The sequence below is a fragment of the Salmo salar genome, chromosome ssa14 (genome assembly GCF_905237065.1).
Source record: "Salmo salar chromosome ssa14, Ssal_v3.1, whole genome shotgun sequence".
Taxonomy (NCBI): Eukaryota; Metazoa; Chordata; class Actinopteri; order Salmoniformes; family Salmonidae; genus Salmo; species Salmo salar.
Window position 1 is genome coordinate 11374315 of NC_059455.1, and position 27903 is coordinate 11402217.

Here is a 27903-nt window from a genome sequence, read left to right on the forward strand (position 1 = left end):
AAAAATAACATGAGACATTTTATTAATTGTAGCGTTTTTCCTCCCCTTTCTAATTCACACACTGGGGAATCCAATCTCTCTCCACTGCAAGATGCCCAGAGTGACACACAGGGACATCGGGTCTCACATCCCAAAATGTGGTTTACTGTGAGGCCTTCACTAATGTGTTCCTCCCCAAAACATCTGCATGAAGCGAACGACCCCCCCCCTCTAAGATCCCACAAGTAATATCTTTTTTTAAACTACAGGGACAACTGACAGATGGGAGAACAAATAAACAACAAAATAGGTACCAAGCAGTGAACATCTTTAGTCCTTCTTTGGCTACTTCATTCCAATAATTTTGATGTTAATGCCAGGTATTTTGCAGGTAAGTTCATGTACTTCACCAATCTTTACAAATCTATAAACAGCCGTTTTACATCCTGGCACAATGTCAGTTCACAAAATCTTTTCAGATACTACAAAGAAAAGTCCAATAGTGCAGTCCCTTTAAACAATAAAATCCAAAACAGAGCACAAAAAATGTTGGTGACGAGTACTACAAATCGGTATTATATACTTCCAACTTCTCGCTCAGGAATTCTTCCACACTATCCGTGTTCCACTTGAGGATGCTGAGTTCTTCAGCGATGTTCCCGTTATCGTCCAGCAGCTTTAGTATAGGGTCTGCGCCTCTCACATACTGAAACAAAAAACACGCAGAGGACTATCAGGACTACGGCCAAACAAAGTTAACCAATTCCAACAGCCATTGTAATGCCTATAAGATAATAAAAACTCCCTATACGGTGTAGCATAGGGTTCATGCTTTTACATAATGACAGGAGATTATGTTCAAGACAATGTGGTTTTCATTCCAAAGTTGTATAAAAGCAGTCAGAGAAACAACCACTTCTTTACTGTATTTAACTCAGCTAATTAATTGTACGCAACAGGCAAGAGTATCTACAATTCATGCTGTACCTTAATTTGAAGACCCTTGAACATCTTCGGCTTGTCAGACCTGACAAAAGCTGTGGACACAAAAGGTCAACAATATCAAAAAGGTCTAATGAATTAATCAATTGATGGACAGTTCTATTTTTTTTGGCACAAAGCTTGTAAACAGAAACCGTTGGGAAAACATTATTCGGTAATCAAGTTAAAAGGGACCACAGTTGTGAAGGCGAGCGTACAGCTGTCCGTAAGGCAGAGAGCGCCGAGGCTCTACCCCACACAAAGGCAAGCTTCAATAACAGCCCCTTCACAGCCAACTGATACCAAGATGACAACGGACACCAATAAGCGTTACAAGATAGGTGGTCCCGCGACAACATGTTGACACAACTCACCTTGGACTTGAGGGAACCTCCCCAATTTTCATCCACACACTTCCAGGATGGCCCCAGGGTAGAGCTGTGGAGGGGAAAGTACTGTGTTAAGTCCTGTAGTGTACGGTTGGTTGGTCAGGGTGCGGCTCAGGGTGTCCATGTTGTTCTACTGGAGGAAGACTAAGCCCTGGGAGCTCAGCTCACATCAATTAAAAAAAAGAAGACATTTGACTAATATATCAGCTCATCACTAAAACCAGAAAAACAACTCCAGACGTCAAGGGCCACAAGCTAGTTCTCCTCCTTGCCTTTTTAAACATGCGTGGTAACTAGCCATCACTGGTCAGTCAATGACATTAATTCATTCATTAATTGCCAGGGAGAGAAAAAAAAAAAAACAGCAGGACTACGGCCCTCAAGAATTGGAGCACCTTTGTCCTAAACCAATGCTGAGATTTATCTTCGCAATCATTTGGCCAATAAACAATCCAACTACCTTCCTGACTATTCATTTTTACACACTGATGCCCACCCACAGAGAAGCTCCTGGCGTTGAGTTGGGATAATGTGATTCTGGGCAGTCTGATTCATAAACGTGGTAGACAGGCTCTTCATCAGGGTCATTAAACTGTGAGCCTCTGCATATGGAAAGGTTCTGACGGATGGCAGCTTTGTGGCCCGCTGGTAATCAAAGCTCCACACCAAAACACAATAACTTAGCGGAAATTGGAGTGTCACAGCAGTATTTCACAGGCACGCTGTTACTGGGAACACAAATTAAATTACACCAGCAAGCTTCCTTTTCCCTAAGCCAGGACGGACAGCAACATTTATTCTCACAACACACTGAATGGTAGGAAGTCACAGTTTTGTTGATTATGGGTGCATATCGACAAAGCCTTGGACACAGACAGGTCTCTAAATTAACATTTTCCATTGGTAGAACTGGTGCTCCCAACTTTAAAAAGTTAGGAGCACAACAAAGTTTAGGAGCACCAGAAAATAAGATTTCTAAATTGATTGAGATTTAGCCTATATACATTTCTAGCTACTTTTGAAATCACATGTGCCCTGTAAACTAATATTTAACACTATAAAGACATTTGTTTGTTACAAAAAGCAAAAATGATAAAAAGTTTCTCATTAGGTTTCTACATACTACCTATTGAGATGCATTACATTGAACATTTTACACTTTAAGAACGTCAAGTTTATAAGTGACGACATACAAGAGATCAGTCATTAATTCATTGCTATTTCCGCGTTCAAGACAAGTCGGAACTCAGACAAACATTTCAGAATTGGAAACTTGTAGAAAGACGAGGGCCAAGTTTCCCCACTTGGAAAGTATTAGTAAATAATTTAAAAAACGTTTCCTCAAATTTGACACTAAAGAAAGATTATTCTATTTAAAAAGCAGGGCATTGAGTTAAAGTCATACTATGCTTTGATTGTAAGGGACGAAAACAAAATGATCTATATCAGATTTTTTTTTAATAGCATTTTCACCATAAACACAAACGTCCCTAACATACAGCTATTAAAAAGGTGCAATATGCAGAAATCCCTCTGCCATTTCCTGGCAGCGAAATTGAGAATAGTTCACCTAATTTCAGTTTACGTGGCAAAACAAGCAATATATAGTGTAGAGAATCATTGTACCACCTAAACGGCTGTTAAATATATTTTCAGTAACCAAGAATTGTATTTTCAGCCATTTGAAGCTTGTGTACAAAACCGAAAGTAAAAGACGCAAAAACGAAACTTAAGAACAGGAAGCACAGATCTACCGCTTCTTAGACTTGCTTTCAATGAGAATGACAGATCTGTAACACATTTCTATTTGAATTGGGTCAGGTCACCCAAAAAGTTAAATATTGCAGCTTCCCAATGTTTAAGTAGGCCTATTCCCTATCAATGTTCTTAAAAGTGTGTGCACGCATTTAAACTTCGTCAGTACTTAAAGCTTCAGCCATTCTAAATGTGACTATAGGGAAAATAAATCAATAAAAAACAAAGATCTTAATTATTATTTTTTTTTTATAAAAAACGTGTCCAACAATGTTATGAAAACACTAACCATCTGTACTGTTCAAATAACTTAACAAACATAGGCCTACACACTCTCCCTCCCACACCCTTGCTCTCTCATACTCCTGCTCTCTCACATACACTCTCTCTTGCATATGCAGCCTACCTTTGAAGCATCTCTTTGAGTAGCCTATTCCTTTTCAGTTCCTGTACCATCCAAAATGTGTACCTAGCTAGCTACCACTGACTAGGCTGGGTAACATGACTAGCTAAAAATGTCATTTGTTATCAAACCAAAAAAATAGCGGCTTAGCTGCCCATGTCCCTTAAAGTTGATTTGGTTGTTACTGACAAGAAGAACATGGCTGAGCTCTTTAATCACCACTTCATTAAGTCAGGATTCCTATTTCACTCAGCCATGCCTCCTTGCCCGCCCAACATTTCCTCATCTCCCACACCGTCTAATGCGACTAGCCCCGATGCTCCTCCCTTTTCTTCCCCTGCCCCGATACAAAGTTTCTCCCTGCAGGCGGTCACTGAGTCCAAGGTGCTAAAGGAGCTCCTTAAACTTGACCTCAAAAAACCATCTGGATCAGATGGTTTAGTCCCTTTCTTCTTTAAGGTTTCTGCCCCTATCGTCAACAAGCTTATCTCAGACCTTTTTAACCGGTCTTTCCTCTCTGGGGAGGTTCCCATTGCTTGGAAGGCAGCGACGGTTCGTCCTTTATTTAAAGGGGGAGATCAAGCTGATCCTAACTGTTATAGGCCTACTTCTATTTTGCCCTGTTTATTGACAAGTTTTTCCAACACTTTTGATAATCAACTGACTGGCTTTCTTGAGGTCTACAGTATTATCTCTGGTATACAATCTGGTTTCTGCTCAGGTTATGAATGTGTCACTGCAACCTTAAAGGTCCTCAATGATGTCACTTTTGCCCTTGATTCTAAGCAATGTTGTGCTGCTATTTTTATTGACTTGGCCAAAGCTTTTGATACGGTAGGCCAGGTGTGCCCAACCTTCTTTGATGTGAGATCTACTTTTTAAATTTGCCAGGCTGTTGAGGTCTACCAGTCTCTAAATCTAAACCAACCATCAAAATGTATGAAATGCAACACACCACTGAGTATGGACCTGCCACTCTGATACCCATTTGATACATAAATATAATGTAGACCAATAACATGTTTTCCACAAGTGTAAGTGCAACTAATTTCATTTCCTACCTTAGTGTGACTTTTGGCATTGGGTGGAGGCAAGTCGTTTTTCATAGTTAGGGCTTTAGCAGCTTGTTGCAGGTCTCACGCAGGCCACAAGGTGGTCATCAGTCATAGTAGATCTGTACTTGGACTTTATCTTCATATGAGAAAATGCAGACTCACAGAGGTAGGTTGTGAGCACATCTTCTTATGTTGGGATACTTCTCCTCTAGCAGTAGCTCCCAGAAATCTTCCTTCATCTCAGTGGTTGCCCTGGATTTCAGCTGAATGTCATTTTGAAGGGTGAGAATTTCAGTTTCTGCTATAGCTGTGTCCAACTGAAAAAGTGATCCCATTTTGGAGGCAACGACTTCCAAATTTATGTCTGTGCCAAACGGCAAGCACATTTATGTGGCAATAGACTCACGTGATGCAAAGTCAGTGAAACGACTGTCAAACTCAGATGAGATGCTCTGGACTTGCTCCAAGTAACGTGCATTGTCAAGCTGTGCTGTATCCTTGCCCTGACGTTCAAGTTCTGAATGCATGTGTTGAAAGAAGTGCAGGTCCTTACGTTGCAGCTTTCTCGTGAGCAGTTGTAGTTCGCATTTAAAAGTGTTCACAGAGCTGATCATGTTGATTACATGTTTGCCTTTTCCTTGCAGCTTTACATTCATTTCATTAACCTGTTGGGGCTAGGGGGCAGTATTTTCATGGCTGGATAAAAAAACGTACCCGATTTAATCTGGTTACTAATCCTACCCAGTAACTAGAATATGCATATACTTATTATATATGGATAGAAAACACCCTAAAGTTTCTAAAACTGTTTGAATGGTGTCTGTGAGTATAACAGAACTCATTTGGCAGGCAAAACCCTGAGACATTTTCTGACAGGAAGTGGATACCTGATGTGTTGAATTACCTTTAAGCCTATGCCATTGAAACACACAGGGGCTGATTAATGTTTTGGCACTTCCTATTGCTTCCACTAGATGTCACCAGCCTTTACAAAGTGTTTTGAATCTTCTACTATGAGATCTGACCGAACAAGAGCCTTGGAACGGTGATGGCCGATTAGACTCTGGCGCGCGAGGTCATGTTGGGTACCCTCGCTCCAATACGTTTTAAAAGAGAATGCATTCGTCCACCTTGAATATTATTCATGTTCTGGTTAAAAAAGGCACTAATGATTTATGCTATACAACGTTTGACATGTTTGAACGAACGTAAATATATTTTTTCCCCTCATTCATGAAGTGAAGTCCGGCGGGCTTAGATCATGTGCTAACAACACGGAGCTTTTTGGACATAAATGATGAGCTTTTTTGAACAAAACTACATTCGTTATGGACCTGGGATTCCTGGAAGTGACATCTGATGAAGAGAATCAAAGGTAATGGATTATTTACATAGTATTTTCGATCTCTCCAACATGGCCGTTTGTCTGTATCGCAAAGCGTATTTTTCTGGGCGCAGTGCTCAGATTATTGCAAAGTGTGATTTCCCAGTAAGGTTATTTTTAAATCTGGCAAGTCGATTGCGTTCAAGAGATGTAAATCTATAATTCTTTAAATGACAATATAATATTTTACCAATGTTTTCTAATTTTAATTATTTAATTTGTGGTGCTGACTTGACTGCCGGTTATTGAAGGGAAACGATTTCCTGAACATCAACGCCATAGTAAAACGCTGTTTTGGGATATAAATATGAACTTGATAGACAATGCATGCATTTTTAGTTCTATCATAATGTCCTAGGAGTGTCATCTGATGGAGATTGTCAAAGGTTAGTGCATCATTTTAGCTGGTTTTATGGTTTTGGTGACGCCTGTCTTTGAATTGACAAAACATTACACACAGCTATTGTCAATGTACTCTCCTAACATAATCTAACTTTATGCTTTCGCCGTAAAACCTTTTTGAAATCGGACAACGTGGTTAGATTAAGGAGATGTTTATCTTTCAAAGGGTGTAAGATAGTTGTATGTTTGAAAAATTTGAATTTTGACATTTATTTGGTTTCAAATTTGCCGCTCTTGAAATGCACCTGCTGTTGATAGGGTGCACCACGGGTGGCACGCTAGCGTCCCACATAGCCCCAAGAGGTTTTTAAGCATGTAAGTTAGGTCAGTGAGAAAAGCTAAATCCAGAAGCCACTGTGTGTCCTCTAGCTGTGCATATTCTGCATGTTTGGAGACCTTGAGAAACTCATTGATTTCAGGCAACAACTCACTGAATCTCCCTAAAAATGTCCCTCGGCTCAGCCATCGCACATCCGTGTGCAGCAGCAGGTCTGTGTGCTCTGCTTCAGTCTCTTCTAAGTGAGCGCGAAATAGCCTCCGCTGTAGACTTCTTGCTTGAATAGAACAAGCAATCTTCATCGCAACATCCATCACCTCTTTCATGTTTAACATCTTCCCGCACAAAGCTTGCAGATGAATTACGCAGTGATAACTAAGAAAGTCCGGGAAAGAATCATCTCGTTTGCACAATGCAACGAACTAACTAATGCGGCCTACCATAGCGGGTGCCCCATCGGTAGTAATGGAAACAAGCTTACAAAAAAGGGCAGTTGGAATTTGTTAGCAAACTCCATAAAAGCTTGAAAAATATCTTCGCCTCTTGTATGTCCTTTTAGTGGCAAAATGACGAGTTGTTCCTCCTTTGTACTCATGTTGTCAAATAACATTCGGATAAAAATGCATAACTGTGCCACATCTACCATATCTGTGGGCTCGTCACACTGTAGGGAATAACACTCGCAGTTTTCAATATCCTTCTTCAGTTGATCCTTGAGGTTCTCCGCTATTCCACATCATCTTCTTGTCACCGTATTTCTGGACAACTGAATGTCATTGATGGCAGCCATAATTTCAGTCTTATTCTTAAAATCCCCAAACAGCGAGTCTGCAGCCTCAATAACTGCTTCCTTGATCATCTCCCCATGTTTGAACAACTTTTTATGCTTAGCAAGAACGCGACAAGATGCTATGGTTGCCGCCTTCCCTTTAGTCACAGGCCTTGTGAAAATTGACTTCTGCGCTGCCAGTTGATTTTTTTAGTTCTTATACCTTTCTTAGTCGTAATTCAGTCTTTGCTTGAAAATCACTTTCCTGGGCTTTTGTGTGTGGTTTTAAAATGGCGTTCTGTTACCTTTCTTTTGGATAGCGATGCTATTATGGCAGATGAGGCACACACATTTTGAGTTGGACATGATGAAAAAATAATCCTCCACTCATTCCTGTTTTCTGTATCCTTCACTCATTATTGCTGCGTGTTGACCACACAACTTAAGGACACATCTGGCTACAAAGTTAGCTAGCTACCTGCCTGGCATCACCGTGACCTCGACTTGGAGTTGGCATGGGGAACCTGACACACGCAAACTCGGCATACGTCAATAAGTGGGCAGGGACTGGTCATATTTTATGTAAATCACCTGACTTTTCAGACATTGCTGTGAATGGAGGACTGTCGAACATTAAAACAGAAAGATTACAGGCATTGATTTGTGTGGCTGAATTTGAGTAAATGTATAATCATCTCGCGATCGACTGGTTGGGCACCCCTGCGGTAGACCATTCCATTCTTGTGGGCCGGCTAAGGAGTATTGGTGTCTCTCTGAGGGGTCTTTGGCCTGGTTTGCTAACTACCTCTTTCAAAGAGTGCAGCGTATAAAGACAGAACATCTGCTGTCTCAGTCACTGCCTGTCACCAAGGGAGAACCCCAACGCTCAATCCTAGGCCCCACACCTCTCAATTTACATCAACAACATAGCTCGGGCAGTAGGAAGCTCTCTCATCCACTTATATGCAGATACAGGCTTCTACTCAGCAGGCCCCTCCCCAGATTACGGGTTAAATGCTCTACAACAAAGCTTTCTTAGTGTCCAACAAGCTTTCTCTGCCCTTAACCTTGTTCTGAACACCTCCAAAACAAAGGTCATGTGGTTTGGTAAGAAGAATAGTCCTCTCCCCACAGGTTTATTGCTACCTCTGAGGGTTTAGGGCTTGAGGTAGTCAACTCCTACAAGTACTTGGCAGTATGGCTAGATATGTGCTGAGAGGACAGTGTACTATCAAAGCTGCAGGCTAAAGTTAAATCTAGACTTGGTTTCCTCTATTGTAATCGTCCTCTTTCACCCCAGCTGCCAAACTAACCCTGATTCAGATGACCATCCTACCCATGCTAAATTACGGAGACGTAATTTATAGATCGGCAGGTAAGGGTGCTCTCAAGCGGCTAGATGTCCTTTACCATTCAGCCATCAGATTTGCCACCAATGCTCCTTATAGGACACATCACTGCACTCTATACTCCTCTGTAAACTGGTCATCTCTGTATACCCATTGCAAGACCCACTGGTTGAAGCTTATTTATAAAACCCTCTTAGGCCCAACTCACCCCTATCTGAGATATCTACTGCAGCCCTCATCCTCCACATACAAAACCCGTTCTGCCAGTCACATTCTGTTAAAGGTCCCCAAAGCACACACATCCCTGGGTCGCTCCTCTTTTCAGTTCGCTGCAGCTAGCGACTGGAATGAGCTGCAACAAACATACAAACTGGACAGTTTTATCTCAATCTCTTCATTCAAAGACTCAATCATGGACACTCACACTGACAGTTGTCGCTGCTTTGCGTGATGTGTTGTTGTCTCTACCTTCTTGCCCTTTGTGCTGTTGTCTGTGCCCAATAATGTTTGTACCATGTTTTGTGCTGCTACCATGTTGTGTTTCTACCATGCTGTGTTGTCATGTGTTCCTGCCATGCTATGCTTTGTCATCTTAGGTTTCTATGTAGTGTTGTGTTGGCTCTCTTGTCGTGATGTGCGTTTTGTCCAATATTTATTTTATTTTTAATCCCAGCCCCCGTCCCCGCAGGAGGCCTTTTGGTAGGCCATAATTGTAAATAAGAATTTGTTAACTGACTTGCCTAGTTTAACCTGTCTGGGCGAGGTGGGACGCTTGCATGTTTTGTTCAATCAAGTTCATATTTATATCAAAAACCAGCTTTTTACATTAGCATGTGATGTTCAGAACTAGCATACCCACCGCAAACTTCCGGTGAATTTACTAAATTACTCATGATTAACGTTCACAAAATACATACATTATTGTAAGAATTATAGATACAGAACTCCTTTATGCAATCGCGGTGTCAGATTTTAAAATAGCTTTTCGGCGAAAGCACATTTTGCAATATTCTGAGTACATAGCCCGGCCATCACGGCTAGCTATTTTGACACCCACCAAGTTTGGCCCTCACCAAACTCAGAATGACTATTAGAAAAATTGGATTACCTTTGCTGTTCTTTGTCAGAATGCACTCCCAGGACTTCTACTCCAACAACAAATTTTGTTTTGGTTCCAAATAATCCATAGTTATATCCAAATAACTCCGTTTTGTTCATGCGTTCAGGTCACCATCTGAAGGGTGACGCGCAAGCGCATTTCGTGACAAAAAATGTCAAAATATTCCATTACTATACTTCGAAGCATGTCAAACACTGTTTAAAATCAATTTTTATGCTATTTTTCTCGTAAAATAGCGATAATATTCCAACCGGGCGACATTGTATTCATTCAAAGGCTGAAAGAAAAAAATGGAGAATTCTCATGAACGCGCATCTCCAGTGTCACTGTTCCCAGGCTGACCACTCACAAATTCTCCTGCTGTTCTTCGCCCAGAGACAGCAGACACCCCATTACACTTTCTGGCGCCTTCTGAGAGCCAATGGAAGCCTTAGAAAATGTCACGTTACAGCAGAGATGCTGTATTTTCGATAGAGATGTAACTGAAGGACAACAAATTGTCAGACAGGGCACTTCCTGTATGGAATCTTCTCAGGTTTTGGCCTGCCATATGAGTTCTGTTATATTCACAGACACCATTCAAACAGTTTTAGAAACTTTAGAGTGTTTTCTATCCAAATCTACCAATTATATGCATATTCTCATTTCTGGGCAAGAGTAGTAACCAGTTTAAATCGGTACGTTTATCCGGCCGTGCAAATACTGCCCCCTAGCCCCAACAGGTTAATAAATGTAAAAAAGTTACAAAAATGGCCCACGACATGCGGGGATTCAATTTAAATGATTTTATCTAGAGGTACACGGTCTTCAGCGATGTAAAGGCGCGAGGATTGAACGTAGCCATGTTCCGTTCTGCGCTTACAAGGGTCCGTGAGGAAATAGTTTCTGGTGCTTCCCTCTTCAATACAATTTTCAGTTGGCTCTCAATCAACTGACTCACTTACTAGGCAGGTTAGTGCGAGAGTGCGTGATGCAACAACTAGAGCGAGCGGCGCCCTCTGCGGGCCAAAACAAGCACAACACCCCTTGCCGATAAATACTGTAAATTACAAAATGCCCAAAATTTGGTCTTTCCCTCCCTCTACAGGAAACCTAAACATGAGCAAAAACAGTACTATTAATACAGAAATTACTACCCCTTTTTCACAGCAACTATTGCCCTTTTTCTTTGATGTTACAGACAAACTGGGACCAACAAAAGAAGCCTGCCTCTGACTTCATTACAAACTTGCCCATATGATTATATAAATGAATCAATATAATACCAACCTCTTTTGACCTGGGGGGGTATTTATTTAATGTATTATACTGCCATTGTGCTATGGTAACGCACAATTAATAAAGATGGTACCATATGATAATTATTGGTACCATTTTTCATAATTGTGCATTACCATGGTAGAATGTATAATGCAGGTTAAAACCATGGAATTTCCATGATCCACAACTACCATGGTATAAATTAAGCGATAATATTATTATTATTATTATTATTAGCGTGCATGGCAGTACCACCATACTTCAAGGCTAAAACCATGGTACATTTTCATGAGTCAGACTATACCATGGTATAAGTGGAAGTACCATATTGAAATAACCATGCCCATCCCTAATGTAATGCCCATTTCTTGGGCATTTTCTAAAACGCTTTGAGTAAAAACTCATTAGAATGGGCCAAAACCCAAAAGGCCATTGCTGGCTTGCTCTACTAATGCATCTGGAGCGACAGTAATATTAGCCTGCAGAGAGGCAGCAGGGCCGTAGGTGCAACTGAAGGATCATTTCTGGACAAACAGAGAGATTTGATTGACAAATGTCCTCTATGCTCATCGAGGCTCATTAAAACCATACAAAGTCCTTTCGCAAATATTAATAATGCAGTAGAATGTAGTAGTGCCATCTCCCAGGTCTCCTAAGGATTAAGAAGAGGGGCAGAAATGTGATGTTTTTAGCTCAACATGGAAAATGGCAACCACAGCCTTACAGTACATGTTGTCCTTTGTGGCACAGTTGTCAAGAGGGTGGTGCTCTGGAGGGTTCCCATACACAGTATAAACGTATGCATTTACTGTTAAGTCACTTTAGGAAAAGTGTTTGCCAAGTGGCATACAGTGGGGGGAAAAAGTATTTGATCCCCTGCTGATTTTGTACGTTTGCCCACTTACAAAGAAATGATCAGTCTATAATTTTAATAGTAGGTTTATTTGAACAGTGAGAGACAGAATAACAACAAAAAAATCCAGAAAAACGCATGTCAAAAATGTTATAAAATTATTTTCATTTTAATGAGAGAAATAAGTATTTGACCCCTCTGCAAAACATGACTTAGTACTTGGTGGCAAAACCCTTGTTGGCAATCAGAGGTCAGATGTTTCTTGTAGTTGGCCACCAGGTTTGCACACATCTCAGGAGGGATTTTGTCCCACTCCTCTTTGCAGATCTTCTCCAAGTCATTAAGGTTTCGAGGCTAACGTTTAGCAACTCGAACCTTCAGCTCCCTCCACAGATTTTCTATGGGATTAAGGTCTGGAGACTGGCTAGGCCACTCCAGGACCTTAATGTGCTTCTTCTTGAGCAACTCCTTTGTTGCCTTGGCTGTGTGTTTTGGGTCATTGTCATGCTGGAATACCCATCCACGACCCATTTTCAATGCCCTGGCTGAGGGAATGAGGTTCTCACCCAAGATTTGACAGTACATGGCCCCGTCCATCGTCCCTGTGATGCGGTGAAGTTGTCCTGTCACCTTAGCAGAAAAACACCCCCAAAGCATAATGTTTCCACCTCCATGTTTGACGGTGGAGATGGTGTTCTTGGGGTCATAGGCAGCATTCCTCCTCCAAACACGGCGAGTTGAGTTGATGTCAAAGAGCTCCATTTTGGTCTCATCTGACCACAACATTATCACCCAGTTGTCCTCTGAATCATTCAGATGTTCATTGGCAAACTTCAGACGGGCATGTATATGTATTCTTGAGCAGGGGGACCTTGCGGGCGCTGCAGGATTTCAGTCCTTCACGGCGTAGTGTGTTACCAATTGTTTTCTTGGTGACTATGTTCTCAGCTGCCTTGAGATCATTGACAAGATCCTCCCGTGTAGTTCTGGGCTGATTCCTCACCATTCTCATGATTATTGCAACTCCACGATGTGAGATCTTGCATGGAGCCCCAGGCCGAGGGATATTGACAATTCTTTTGTGTTTCTTCCATTTGCGAATAATCGCACCAAATGTTGTCACCTTCTCACCAAGCTGCTTGGCGACGGTCTTGTAGCCCATTCCAGCCTTGTGTAGGTCTACAATCTTGTCCCTGACATCCTTGGAGAGCTCTTTGGTCTTGGCCATGGTGGAGAGTTTGGAATCTGATTGATTGATTGCTTCTGTGGACAAGTGTCTTTTATACAGGTAATAAACTGAGATTAGGAGCACTCCCTTTAAGAGTGTGCTCCTAATCTCAGCTCGTTACCTGTATAAAAGACACCTGGGAGCCAGAAATCTTTCTGATTGAGAGGGGGTCAAATACTTATTTCCCTCATTAAAATGCAAATAATTTATAACATTTCTGAGATGTGTTTTTCTGGATATTTTTGTTGTTATTCTGGATATTTTTGTTGTTATTCTGTCTCTTACTGTTCAAATAAACCTACCATTAAAATTATAGACTGATCCTTTCTTTGTCAGTGGGCAAACATACAAAATCAGCAGGGGATCAAATACTTTTCCCCCCACTGTATAATTATACATTACAGGACTGAGGTAATAATCAAGAAGTGACATGAGGTGTGCTGCTGCTCACACTGCTCTCTGTAGGCTTGCTCTCCTAAGTAGTGTTGCTAGGATACCGCAGCACATGGGCTTAGTTTAATCAAGCAGAAATGACAGTTGTTTTGTACTCCACCACCTGAATCAGATTTTAGTCTATTTGAGTAGTCGAAGGCTTGTTAAGGATAGAGTGGCACCGTTGGTAGTGTGGTTGATACTGCGTTAACTGCAACATTTGACCAAGTTTCAAACACTGGGGCACGTAAGCTGCAGTGGCGGTCGTTGCCGTTTAAGATGAGGGAGTAGGGCTGTTCAACGTGTCCGTTTAGTCACGGTCATTAGGCTTCTGCGAGCTCTGATGCGGATGGTCATTAGTAGCCTACCAAACCTGGTACTCATCACTATTGTCTTTCTAATCACTCTGACATCAAAGCAAATGTAATGTAAAAGAGAGCCCACGAGCTCATGTTGCACAACAATTCTATAGGCTACGCAATTGCGTGAGAAAACCCGAGATAAATGGCCTCTATTAGAAAGAGGATCCCATCAGCTTCCTATAAGCTATGCCTACTATATTTATTTCTCAACTGTCCTAATATTAAGCACAATGCTTATCTTTACAACATGAGTATAGCCTACCTGGCTGACACAAAAATTAGCCACACACCCAGTACCAGTCAGTCAATAGTTTGGCCACACCTACTCATTCAAGGGTTTCTTTATTTTTACTATTTTATACATTGTTGAAAAACAGTGAAGACATCAAAACTATGAAAACACATATAGAACCATGTAGTAACCAAAAAAAGTGTTAAACAAATCAAAATATATTTTATATTGTTCAAAGTAGCCACCCTTTGCCTTGACAGCTGTGCACACTCTTCGCATTCTTTCAACCAGCTTCATCTAGAATGCTTTTCCAACAGTGTTAGGGTTCCCACATATGCTGAGCACTTGTTGGCTACTTTTCCTTCACTCTGCGGTCCAACTCATGCCAAACCATCTCAATTGGGTTGAGGTCGGGTGATTGTGGAGGCCAGGTCATCTGATGCAGCACTCCATCACTCTCCAAAATGTCAAATTTGGACTCATCAGGCCAAAAGGACAGATTTCCACCAGCCCATTGCTCGTGTTTCTTGGCCCAAGCTAGTCTCTTCTTATTGGTGTCCTTTAGTAGTGGTTTCTTTGAAGCAATTAGACCACGAAGGCCTGATTCACGCAGTTTCCACTGAACACTTGATGTTGAGATGTGTCTGTTACTTGAACTCTGACGCATTTAATTGGTCTGCAATTTCTGGAGGCTGGTAACTCTAATGAACTTAGCCTCTGCAGCAGAGGTAACTCTGGGTCTTCCTTTCCTGTGGCGGTCCTCATGAGAGCCAGTTTCATCATAACGCTTGATGGTTTTTGCGACTGCACTTGAAGAAACTTTCAATGTTCTTGACATTTTCCAGATTGCTTTAAGACATGAAGGTCAGTCAATGATGGACTGTCGTTTCTCTTTGGTTATTTGAGCTGATCTTGCCATAATATGGACTTGGTCTTTTACCAAATAGGGCTATCTTCTGTATACCACCCCTACCTTGTCACAACACAACTGATTGTCTCAAATGCATTAAGAAGGTAAGAAATTCCACAAATGAACTTTTAACAAGGCACACATGCTAACTGAAATGCATTCCAAGTGACTACCTCATGAAGCTGGTTGAGAATGCCAAGAGTGTGCAAAACTGCCATGAAGGCAAAGGGTGGCTACTTTGAATAATCTAAAATATATTTTGTTTAACACTTTTTTGGTTGCTACATGATTCCATGTGTGTTATTTCATAGTTGATGTCTTCACTATTATTCTACAATGTAGAAAATAGTAAAAATAAAGAAAAACCCTGGAATGAGTAGGTATGTATGTATGTATGCATGTATAATTTAGTATATCTAAAGACTAGATTAAATCAAGAATAGTCTGATGGGTGACAATATTAGCCTATCACTTGTTAATTATATATTATCACTTGTGAATGATGCCCAGCTTTTTTGCAGTAAGGCAAGTAGCAGTGCATGCCTTTTTTCCTCAACTTTAAAAAAAATCATAGTCGCACACCTCATGTAGCCTAGCCCATATGCCTACATGTTTTGATAAGGTTTGTATCACAACTAAAGTGGCCAAATAACTTAAAAGTAAGGAAATTAATCCACTTTACAACGGGTGTAGAGCCTAACTGGTATACATAGGCAGCGTGTCAGTTTCAAGTTTGGGGAAGATAATTTTTGCAGAAAAAAAATGCACCTTTATAATAAAAGCATTACATGCATAATCACATTTGCGATCGGTGTTTTCCTGCCAATTGATCGCAGTGTGCGCATTGCTGCACTTATAAATGTGTAGAAATAGCCTAATAGTTTATAAAAAATGTAAGCTAAAAGTTCTGGTCTGTTGCTTTTTTTTTATGCTAGTGATTGTATTAATTCTGGGATCTATCGCATCTCACAACTGTCCCAGACTATGTTTGGAATATTTATTTCTCGCACAGAAATCAGTCAACTTTTGTACTATGGGGGATAGTAGATTGACATAGGCTAGTGCTTTTGCTGTTCGTTAGGCCTACTCATCTTGTTGGCTGACGAATAGTAAATGTGGACAGTTCTTCCAACATCTTCAATATGCGCTTCTAAATTCGATATGGACGCGAGCAGTTGCGTCTGTCTTCACTTGTATCCCGTGTCGGGCATTGGCTAATAAGAATTGAGATATTGGTTACTGGCCCAACGCTCTAACCACTAGGCTACCTGCCGCCCAAGTTACACATGAATCATATACTTTGCACACAAACTGCCGCCCATTTGGAATTCGAAATCATGAATGTATTTACTTATGAGTGCCTGTGTTTGCCGTTTATCTCTGTTGGAAACAGGCCTTCTTAGGACGGATGTGGGTTGGCCTTTCACAGTGGCGGTTCTAGACCATTTCAACTGGGGGGGCCAAGCTGGGGCCAGTTGTACTGTTAGAGGGGCCAGTTACATTAGATGTTATTGTTGTCATATCGTTTTCTTCACTGCATTGCAGGCATTAGCAGGCAAAAGACCATGTTCATAATCATCATCGTTGCCACTGTCTAATAACGGATGTAAAAAAAAAATTGCAAAAATTAGTTATGTAAAAATGATTTCATACTCCACATTTAGGGGGGCCACAAGGGGGGGCCTCCCCCAAGAATGGCTAGTGGCCTTTCAGCGGCACGCTTGTAAGAGTCCGGACCCGTCTCTTCTACTGAAGTTCACTCTGGAATACAGCCAGCCGTGTTGACGGTTCCCATTGATGATGATAGTCGGCAAATATAGTGATTTGAGACTCATAGTATGATTGGATAGTTTGAAGCATAGGGGACGGTTCCGTCAGCATGCCATGCTCTCTGACCTTGTCGGGGCGTTGCTACTTACTTATGCACAGTTTATAGGAGATAGATTCAATTATACCTCCTAAAATCACATTCATATCTTAACAAAAATACGTTCATCATTTCCCATATTATATGCACAACGTATTGGATGGAAACTTGACAGATAAAGGGGATATACTTTCCAAGTTACAGTATTTTGTTCATACAGTCAATGACATCACAAAATGAAAACCAATATTACATTTGTTTTCCATAGCTCCATAGTTTTCCAATTATTGTTCCATTATTCACGTTTGACCGTGTTAAGACTTTTCCCGCCGAAACTCTAACAAAGAAAATTCCTTGGGTTAAAACTGAAGCGGGAAAGAAAGTCTTCTTCTACTAAAATTTACAACAGGGCGTGAGGTTTTTTTTTATCTCTAAATGAACTTGTTCAAAACTTTCCAACTATAGTCTCTCTTGCTTTCTGAGTGAACTACTCAGCACATTTTATACAGTGCTAACTAGCTGTAGCTTATGCTTTCAATACTAGATTCATTCTCTGATCCTTTGATTGGGTGGACAACATGTCAGTTCGTGCTGCAAGAGCTCTGAGGTTGGAGGATGTCCTCCGGAAGTTGTCATAATTACTGTGCAAGTCTATGGAAGGGGGTGAGAACCATGAGCCTCCTAGGTTTTGTATTAGAGTCAATGTACCCAAAGGAGGACAGAAGCTAGCTAGTCCTCCGGCTACACCACGGTGATACCCTACAGAGTGCCACGGAGGCTACTGTAGACCATTGCAAAAACAGTGTGTTTTAATCAATTATTTGGTGTAGTGAATATATTTAGTATAGTTTTATCTAAAAAGGATAACTTTAATGTTTTCACAATTGTTATGAAATTCACTGAGGATGGACATCCCCTTCCTCCTCTGAGGAGCCTCCACTGGTCAGGTGATAATGGTGAAAAGACCCAAAGATAATTATCTTCCCAGCAATCATAGCCTCTACAGCGATCTAATAATAAAAAGAGCTGAGCAATATGGACAAAAATCCATATAACTGAATCTCTGGTGGTACTATACTTTCCGAATACACTGTAGATCACAAACTAAAGATAAAACGCACACAAAGTAGCAATGTATTCATCTAACTGTACATTTGCTATCCAACTCATAATTGAGAGTTGAGAAATTGAAAGTAAACCTACAGAAAGCTAAGAGCATCCTCTTCCCAGCTGTGACAACAGGATAGCTGTGTTTCCCCAGCAATTGGATTTTAAAATGTTATTCAATCATAACACTTACGGAGCATTTGTCCCTCTGGGAAATGAGAGAGTGTGACTCGCTCGACACAGCAGCAGGCCCCGGTGAAACAGGTACATGAGCAGGCAGGCAGGCAGACACTTTCATTACAGGAATCATGACGATAAAGTACTTTACTGTTTGACTAAATCGTGGTTTTAGCCTCCTAAAAAATAAATAGGCTGTTTTTAGTGAGGTGGTGAATGTACAGCCCATGCAAATGCAACCAATTCATTTTTAAAATTCCCACAGGCAGGTGTCAAATGGTCGCAAAAAGGGACTAAAGGGTTGCAGTCTGGAGCCCTGCCTTGTAGGCTTTTCACTATACCCATACTCTAACTTTTGTTTCACTTCAATGAAAAAGGCCTCCATCTTTGCAATCAACACTAGCCTAGGCAAAGGCTTCTCTCTCGCTTTCTCTCCCTCTCTCCTCAGCAGCGGAGCAGCCCCGGACAATTTATTTTATTGGCCAAAAGTCAGCAATTACCTGCTAACGGAAACTCTGTGCCCCAGTGGCTTTCCATAGCACCCCTACACACATCGTGGTGTGCTCTGTCTATTGTGCTGACGGCGCAAAATCGGTATTCTCGTCGCTAACCTGTCACTCAAATCATTTGAACTTTTTTTTCAATTTTTATACAGGGACATAAAACTAAAACTGAGGGGCACAAGTTTCAACTGAGGGAGCTAAGTGCCTTCAGAAAGTCTTCACACCTTGACTATTTCAAAATGTTGTTGTGTTACTGCCTGAATTTAAAATGAATTCAAATGTAGGTTTGTCAAAGTAAAATAAAAGTTTTTCAAAATTTTTACAATTAAAAAAGAAAATCGGAAATGTCTTGAGTCATTAAGTATTTAACCCCTTTGTTATGGAAAGCTTAAATAAGTTCAGGAGTAAATATTTGCTTAACAAGTCACATAATAAGTTGCATGGACTCACTATGTGCAATAATAGTGTTTATCATGATTTTCAATGACTACTTCATCTCTGTAGCCCACACATACAGATAATTGTAAGGTCCCTCAGTTGAGCAGTACATATCAAAGACAGATTCAACCACAAACATCAGGGAGGTTTCCAATGTCTTGCAAAGAAAAGCAGACATTTAATATCACTTTGAGCATGGTGAAGTTCTTACACTTTATATGGTGTACCTATACACCCAGTCACTACAAAGACATAGGGGTCCTTCCTAACCCAATTGCCGGAGAGGAAAGAAACCGCTCAGGGATTTCACCATGACGCAAATGGGGACCTTAAAACAGTTAGAGTTTAATGGTTGTGATAAGAGAAAACTCAGAATGGATCAACAACATTGTAGTTACTACACAATACTAACCTAATTGACAGAGTGAAAAGGAAGCCTGTACAGTAGACAAATATTCCAAAACATGCATCCTGTTTACAACAAGGCACTAAAGTAACACAGCAAAAAAATAAGTTTTTGTCCTGAATACAAAGTGTTATGTTTGGGGCAAATCTAATACATTACTGAGTACCACTCCATATTTTCAAGCATAGTGGTGGCTGAATCATGTTATGGGTATGCAATCGTTAAGGACTGGGGAGATTTTCAGGATAAAAATAAATAAAACGGAATAAAGCTAAGCACAGGCAAAACCCTGGTTCAGGCGGCTTTCCACCAGACACTGGGAGACGATTTCAATGCTATTCATTGACTACAGCTCCGCGTTAAACACCATAGTGCCCTCAAAGCTCATCAATAAGATAAGGACCCTGGGACTAAACAACTCCCTCTGCAACTGGATCCTGTACTTCCTGACGGGCCGCCCCCAGGTGGTAAGGGTAGGTAACGACACGTCCGCCACGTTGCTCCTCAACACAGGGGCCCACCAGGGGTGCGTACTCAGCCCCCTCTTGTACTCCCTGTTCACTCATGACTGCACGGCCAGGCACGACTCCAACACTATCATTACATTTGCCGATGACAACAGTGGTAGGCCTGATCACTGACAACAACGAGACAGTCTATAGGAAGGAAGTTAGAGACCTGGCCGTGTGGTGCCAGGACAACAACCTCTCCCTCAACGTGATCAAGACAAAGGAGATGATTGTAGACTACAGGAAAAAGAGGACCGAGCACGCCCCCATTCTCATCAACGGGGCTGCAGTGGAGCAGGTTGAGAGCTTCAAGTTCCTTGATGTCCACATCACCAACAAACTAACATGGTCCAAGCACACCAAGACAGTCGTGAAGAGGGCACGTGAAACCTATTGCCCCTCAGGAGTCTGAAAAGATTTGGCATGGGTCTACAGATCCCCAAACGTTCTACAGCTGCACCATTGAGAGCATCCGGACTGGTTGCTTCACTGCCTGGTATGGCAACTCCTCGGCCTCCGACAGAAAGGCACTACAGAGGGTAGTGCGTACAGCCCAGTACATCACTGGGGCTAAGCTTCCTGCCATTCAGGACCTCAACAAAAGGCGGTGTCAGAGGAAGGCCCTAAAAATTCTCAAAGTCTCCAGCCACCCTAGTCGTAGACTGTTCTCTCTGCTACCACACGGCAAGAGGTACCGGAGCGCTAATCTAGGTCCAAGAGGCTTCTTAACAGCTTCTACCCCCAAGCCTTATGACTCCTGAACATCTAATCAAATGCATTTCCCCCCCTATTTTCCACCACTGCTACTCTCTGTTATTATCTATGCACAGTCACTTTAATAACTCTTCCTTCATGTATATATTACCTCGACTAACCGGTGCCCCCGCACATTGACTCTGTACTAGTACCCCCTGTATATAGTCTCGCTATTGTTATTTTACTGCTGCTCTTTAACTACTTGTAACTTTTATTTTTTATTCGTATTTTGTAAACTGCATTGTTGGTTAGGGGCTTGTAAGTAAGCATTTCACTGTAAGGTCTACACCTGTTGTATTCGGCGCATGTGACTAATACAATTTGATTTTGACCTTCAGCAGGACAATAACCTAAAACACAAGGGCAAATCTACACTGGAGTTGCTTACCAAGAAGACAGTGAATGTTCCTGAGTGGCCAAGTTAAGGTTTTGACTTAAATCTGCTTGAAAATCTGTCAAGACTTGAAAATGGTTGTCTAGCAATGATCAACAACCAATTCGACAGAGCTTGAAAAAATGTTTTTACGAATAAATGGGCAAATGCTGCACAATCCAGGTGTGGAAAGCTCTTAGAGACTTAACCAGGCTTAGTCCACAGCTGCCAAAGGTTATTCTAACATGTATTGACTCAGGGGGTTGAATACAAGATAGTTATTTAACATTCTATTTTTTTTCAAGTGTTCGAATTGTTCTTCAACTTTGAGAGTATTGTGTGTAGATCATTGACAAAAAAAGACAACTAAATCTATCTTAATCCCACTTTGTAACAACTAAATGCAACAACAACAAAAATCAAAGAGTGTGAAAACATTCTGAAGGCACTGTAGCTGATCCCATGACATGCACGTAAGTAACATAGTCGATCCTTGCTTATACAGCTCACTACATCCTCTCCTCGCCTCTCCTCGGCACTGGTCTGAGTAGGACTGACCGGGTGAAACTCAGGCTATTAATGAGCTTCCAGCACATTATTTTCCAATAAGTGCAGATGAATGGACAGAGACAACAACAATTGATATACCCATAGATAGTCTAAATGCAGCCTCATGTCTTACCTTCCTGGACTCCATATGGGCCTCCTGCTGGCAGCACTGTTTGCAGACAGGCTGGATCGAGCTCAGGCTGAACTCCCCCAGCAGGTCACAGGAGCTGCACAGGAGGTTGCTGGAAAAGCCCAGCTCCCTGCATGACTCTGAGGACAAGTTGGCTCCATATGCCGACAGCTGAGCAGGAGACAATGGGAGACATTGGATTGGTTGTCACATCACTTATTCTTAAGTACATCTCCATTTAGCCACAACAGTGTCACAGATAGAGTATAGGCTGGCATACCAATCAGTAATGTGGAGGAATCTCACATTTATTTAACTAGGCAAGTCAGTTAAGAACAAATTCTTATTTACAAAGGATGGCCTACCAAAAGGCAAAAATCCTCCTACGGTGGTGGGGGCTGGGATAAAAAAAAAAAAACTAATAAATAAAGGACAAAACACACATCACGACAAGCGAGACAACACAACATAAAGAGAGACCTAAAACAACATAGCATGGCAGCAACACAACATGGTCGCAGCACAAAACAGGGTACAAACATTGTTGGGCAGACAACAGCACAAAGGGCAAGAAGGTAGAGAAAACAACACATCACGCAAAGCAGCCACAACTGTCAGTAAGAGTGTCCATGTTTGAGTCTTTGAATGAAGAGATGGAGATAAAACGGTCCAGTTTGAGTGTTTGTTGCAGCTCGTTCCAGTCGCTAGCTGCAGCGAACTGAAAAGAGGAGCAACCCAAGGATGTGTGCGCTTTGGGGACCTTTAACAGAATGTGACTGGTAGAACGGGTGTTGTATGTGGAGGATGAGGGCTGCAGTAGATATCTCAGATAGGGGGGAGTGAGGCCTAAGAGGGTTTTATAAATAAGCAACAACCAGTGGGTCTTGCACCAGGTATACAGAGATGACCAGTTTACAGAGGAGTATAGAGTGCAGTGATGTGCCATATAAGGAGCATTGGTGGCAAATCTGATGGCTGAATGGTAAATCATTTTTATTGGTCACATACACATGGTTAGCAGATGTTAATGCGAGAGTAGTGAAATGCTTGTGCTTCTAGTTCCGACCGTGCAGTAATATCTAACAAGTAATCTAACAATTTCACAGAAACTACTCGAGAGCACCCTTACCTTCCGATCTATAAATTACGTCTCCGTAATCTAGCATGGTCATCTGAATCAGGGTTAGTTTGGCAGCTGGGTTGAAAGAGGAGCAATTACGATAGAGGAAACCAAGTCAAGATTTAACTTTAGCCTGCAGCTTTGATATGTGCTGAGCGAAGGACAGTGTACCGTCTAGCCATACTCCCAAGTACTTGTAGGAGTTGACCACCTCGAGCTCTACACCCTCAGAGGTAGTAATCACACCTGCAGGGAGAGGGGTATTCTTCTTACCAGACCACATGACCTTTATTTTGGAGGTGTTCAGAACAAGGTTAAGGGCAGAAAAAGCATGTTGGACACCACGAAAGCTTTGTTGTAAAGAGAATTTATCCCAAAATCTAGGGAGGGGCCAGCTGAGTATAAGACTGCATCATCTGCATATAAAAGGATGAGAGAGCGTCCAACTGCCTGAGCTATGTTGTTGAAGTAAATTGAGAAGCGCATGGGGCCTAGGATTGAGACTTGGGGTTCTCCCTTGGTGACAGGCAGTGGCTGAGACAGCAGATGTTCTGACTTTATACACTGCACTCTTTGAAAGAGGTAGATAGCAAACCAGGCCAAAGACCCCTCAGAGAGACACCAATACTCCTTAGGCGGCCCACAAGAATGGAATGGTCTACTGTATCAAAAGCTTTGGCCAAGTCAATAAAAATAGCAGCACAACATTTCTTAGAATAAAGGGCAATGGTGACATCATTGAGGACCTTTAAGGTTGCACTAACACATCCATAACCTGAGCGGAAACCAGATTGCATAACAGAGAGAATACTATAGACATCAAGAAAGCCAGTCAGTTGATTATTGACAAGTTTTTCCAACACTTTTGATAAACAGGGCAAAATAGAAATAGGCCTATAACAGTTAGGATCAGCTTGATCTCCCCCCTTTAAATAAATGACAAACTATGGCTGCCTTCCAAGCAATGGGAACCTCCCCAGAGAGGAGAGACAAGTTAAAAAGGTCTGAGATAGGCTTGGCTATGATAGAGACAGCAACCTTAACCTCTCTTGGGTAGGTGTCAGTATTTTGAATTGTGGATGAATGAGGTGCCCAATGTAAACTGCCTGTTACTTATGCCCAGAAGCTAGGATATGCATATGCATGGTAGTATTGGATAGAAAACACTCCAAAGTTTCCAAAACTGTTAAAATAATGTCTGTGAGTATAACAGAACTGATAGGGCAGGCAAAAACCTGAGGAAAATCCATCCAGGAACTGGGATATTTTTGATGTGGGTACTTTTCCATTGAATGCCTATACTGTATGTATTTGGATAGGACCCAAATTGCAGTTCCCATGGCTTCCACTAGATGTCAAGTCTTTAGACATTGTTTCAGGCTTGTATTCTGAATAATGAGGAAGAATGAGACCATTCTTTCAGTGGACTCTAGAATGAACCAGAGCTGTTTGAGCGAGTGACCGATTGCGCGCCGTTCGTTGTTTTTCCTTTCTATTGAAGACGCTATTGTTCAGTTGAAATACACGGCTTAAAAAAATAAAGGGAACACTTAAACAACACAATGTAACTCCAAGTCAATCACACTTCTGTGAAATCAAACTGTCCACTTAGGAAGCAACACTGATTGACAATAAATGTCACATGCTGTTGTGCAAATGGAATAGACAACAGGTGGAAATTATAGGCAATTAGCAAGACACCCCCAATAAAGGAGTGGTTCTGCAGGTGGTGACCACAGACCACTTCTCAGTTCCTATGCTTCCTGGCTGATGTTTTGGTCACTTTTGAATGCTGGCGGTGCTTTCACTCTAGTGGTAGCATGAGATGGAGTCTACAACCCACACAAGTGGCTCAGGTAGTGCAGCTCATCCAGGATGGCACATCAATGCGAGCTGTGGCAAGAAGGTTTGCTGTGTCTGTCAGCGTAGTGTCCAGAGCATGGAGGCGCTACCAGGAGACAGGCCAGTACATCAGGAGACGTGGAGGAGGCGGTAGGAGGGCAACAACCCAGCAGCAGGACCGCTACCTCCGCCTTTGTGCAAGGAGGAGCAGGAGGAGCACTGCCAGAGCCCTGCAAAATGACCTCAGAAACAGACTCCATGAGGGTGGTATGAGGGCCCGACGTCCAAAGGTGGGGGTTGTGCTTACAGCCCAACACCGTGCAGGACGTTTGGCATTTGCCAGAGAACACCAAGATTGGCAAATTCGCCACTGGCGCCCTGTGCTCTTCACAGATGAAAGCAGGTTCACATTGAGCACATGTGACAGACGTGACAGAGTCTGGAGACGCCGTGGAGAACGTTCTGCTGCCTGCAACATCCTCCAGCATAACCGGTTTGGCGGTGGGTCAGTCATGGTGTGGGGTGGCATTTCTTTGGGGGGCCGCACAGCCCTCCATGTGCTCGCCAGAGGTAGCCTGACTGCCATTAGGTACCGAGATGAGATCCTCAGACCCCTTGTGAGCATATGCTGGTGCAGTTGGCCCTGGGTTCCTCCTAATGCAAGACAATGCTAGACCTCATGTGGCTGGAGTGTGTCAGCAGTTCCTGCAAGAGGAAGGCATTGATGTTATGGACTGGCCCGCCCGTTCCCCAGACCTGAATCCAATTGAGCACATCTGGGACATCATGTCTCGCTCCATCCACCAACGCCACGTTGCACCACAGACTGTCCAGGAGTTGGCGGATGCTTTAGTCCAGGTCTGGGAGGGGATCCCTCAGGAGACATTTACATTTTACATTTAAGTCATTTAGCAGACGCTCTTATCCAGAGCGACTTACAAATTGGTGCATTCACCTTATAATATCCAGTGGAACAACCACTTTACAATAGTGCATCTAAATCTTTTAAGGGGGGGTTAGAAGGATTACTTTATCCTATCCCATGTATTCCTTAAAGAGGTGGGGTTTCAGGTGTCTCCATCCGCCACCTCATCAGGAGCATGCCCAGGCGTTGTAGGGAGGTCATACAGGCACGTGGAGGCCACACACACACACTACTGAGCCTAATTTTGACTTGTTTTAACAAGAAGTTCATCTTTAAGCCGATGTATAACACTTGTATTTTTATGAATGTTTAATTTGACTATTTCTGTATTTTGAATTTGACGCTCTGCAATTTCACCGGATGTTGGCCAGGTGGGACGCTACCGTCCCACCTGCCCATAAGAAGTTTTAAAGAAAAAAAGGGTCTAAACCATCTGACCCAGATGTTTTTTGGGGGTCAAGTTTCAGGAGCTCCTTCAGCACCTTGGACTCAGTGAACACCTGCAGGTAGAAACTTTGTAGCGTTGCAGGGGAAATAGAGGGAAGAGCACAGTGGCTAGTCACATTAGAAGGGGTGGGAGATGAGGAAATGTTGGATGGGCAAGAAGGCACGGCTGAGTCAAATAGGAATACTGACTTAATGAAGTGGTGATTAAAGAGCTCAGCCATGTTCTTCTTGTCAGTAACAACCACATCAACTTTAAGGGACATGAGCAGCTGTGAGTAGGGTTTATTCTCCAGGTCTTTAACCGTTATCCAGAACTTCTTGGGGTTAGACCCAGAGAGAGAACTGCTCCTTAAAGTAACTAACTTTGGCCTTCCGGACAGCCTGAGTGTACTTATTTCTCATTCGCCTAAACGAGAGCCAGTCAGCCTGAGTGTGTGGTGCTGAGCCCTTCGCCAAATGCAATTCTTGAGGTGGAGTAACTCTGCAAGATCATGGTCGAACCAGGAGCTTAACCTGTTTTTAATTCTCATTTTCTTTATGGGGGCGCGTTTGTTAACAATACAACTGAAAATGTCAAAAAAGGTCCAAGTGTCTTCAACAGAGGGGATCAAGCTGATTCTATACCATTTTCCTGAGGCCAGTTCATGAAGGAAGGCTTGCTCAAGTTTTTTAGCAAGCTTCTACGACAAATCAGGACAGTTACTTTCATTGAGCATCCATTACTAATGTAACAGTGTAGGTTCCGTCCCTCTCTTCGCCCCAACCTGGGCTCGAACCAGGGACCCTTGCACACATCAACAACTGACACCCCACGAAGCATCGTTACCCATCGCGCCACAAAAGCCGCGGCCCTTGCAACGCAAGGGGCAACCCTACTTCAAGTCTCAGAGCGAGTGACGTCACCGATTGAAACGCTATTAGCGCGCACCACCGCTAACTAACTAGCCATTTCACATCGGTTACACTAACACGAAGTAAAGTTGTGGAAATTCCGTACGTAAACATGAATTTATATACACGTGTTTATTATATACACATCATTGAGTCGTGTGCATGTAACCCGTTTAAATTATCGCGTTCATCTTCACAGAAACACAACAATGAGGTTAGCTAGGTAGAATGTTTGCATAATCTCAGCTGCTGACTGTCTCGCCGTGGTTGGCTCTTTCCTTTGTCACTTCAGTCTTTCATCTATCACAACTCGCGTTAAATCGGGTTTGCGTTAAAGTGTAGTATGTAAGTGTTAACGTTTGAGATGTCTTGTCATTTGTAGCTAACGTTAGCTGGTGAACGAATCAACTTTCGTAAACCGGTGCGATTTTGATAAACCACGTCATTCGTTTCAAGATAGCTAGACTGTCGCAGCAAAGGAGTGGGTATAAATCGAGTGTAACAAAAGAAAATCTGCCATCCGATAAATGTTGTGCTATTTATACGTGTGGCTATTCTTATTTTTGTTGATAAACCTACCGTTTGTATGAGAGAAAGAAGCGACAGGAGATACACCTCCCAAAACATTTTGGAGATTGCTTTGTTAGGGAAGGAAATTGAGGACCCATTAAAAGTAGGAAGTAGTACTGCCAACTGCCTGATGTCCTGTAAATTGCAATATAC

The 27903-nt window shown here is 42.2% G+C and overlaps 1 pseudogene across 1 annotated transcript; it reads right to left on the bottom strand.

The window, feature by feature from the left end:
- On the bottom strand, positions 1-27903 carry LOC106568991 (selenoprotein F-like; annotated as a pseudogene). The gene is made up of 5 exons (XR_001320427.2): positions 27760-27903; positions 21959-22126; positions 1335-1398; positions 967-1016; positions 1-685 (listed from the first exon to the last, which is right to left on the bottom strand). The product of XR_001320427.2 is annotated as a selenoprotein F-like (transcript).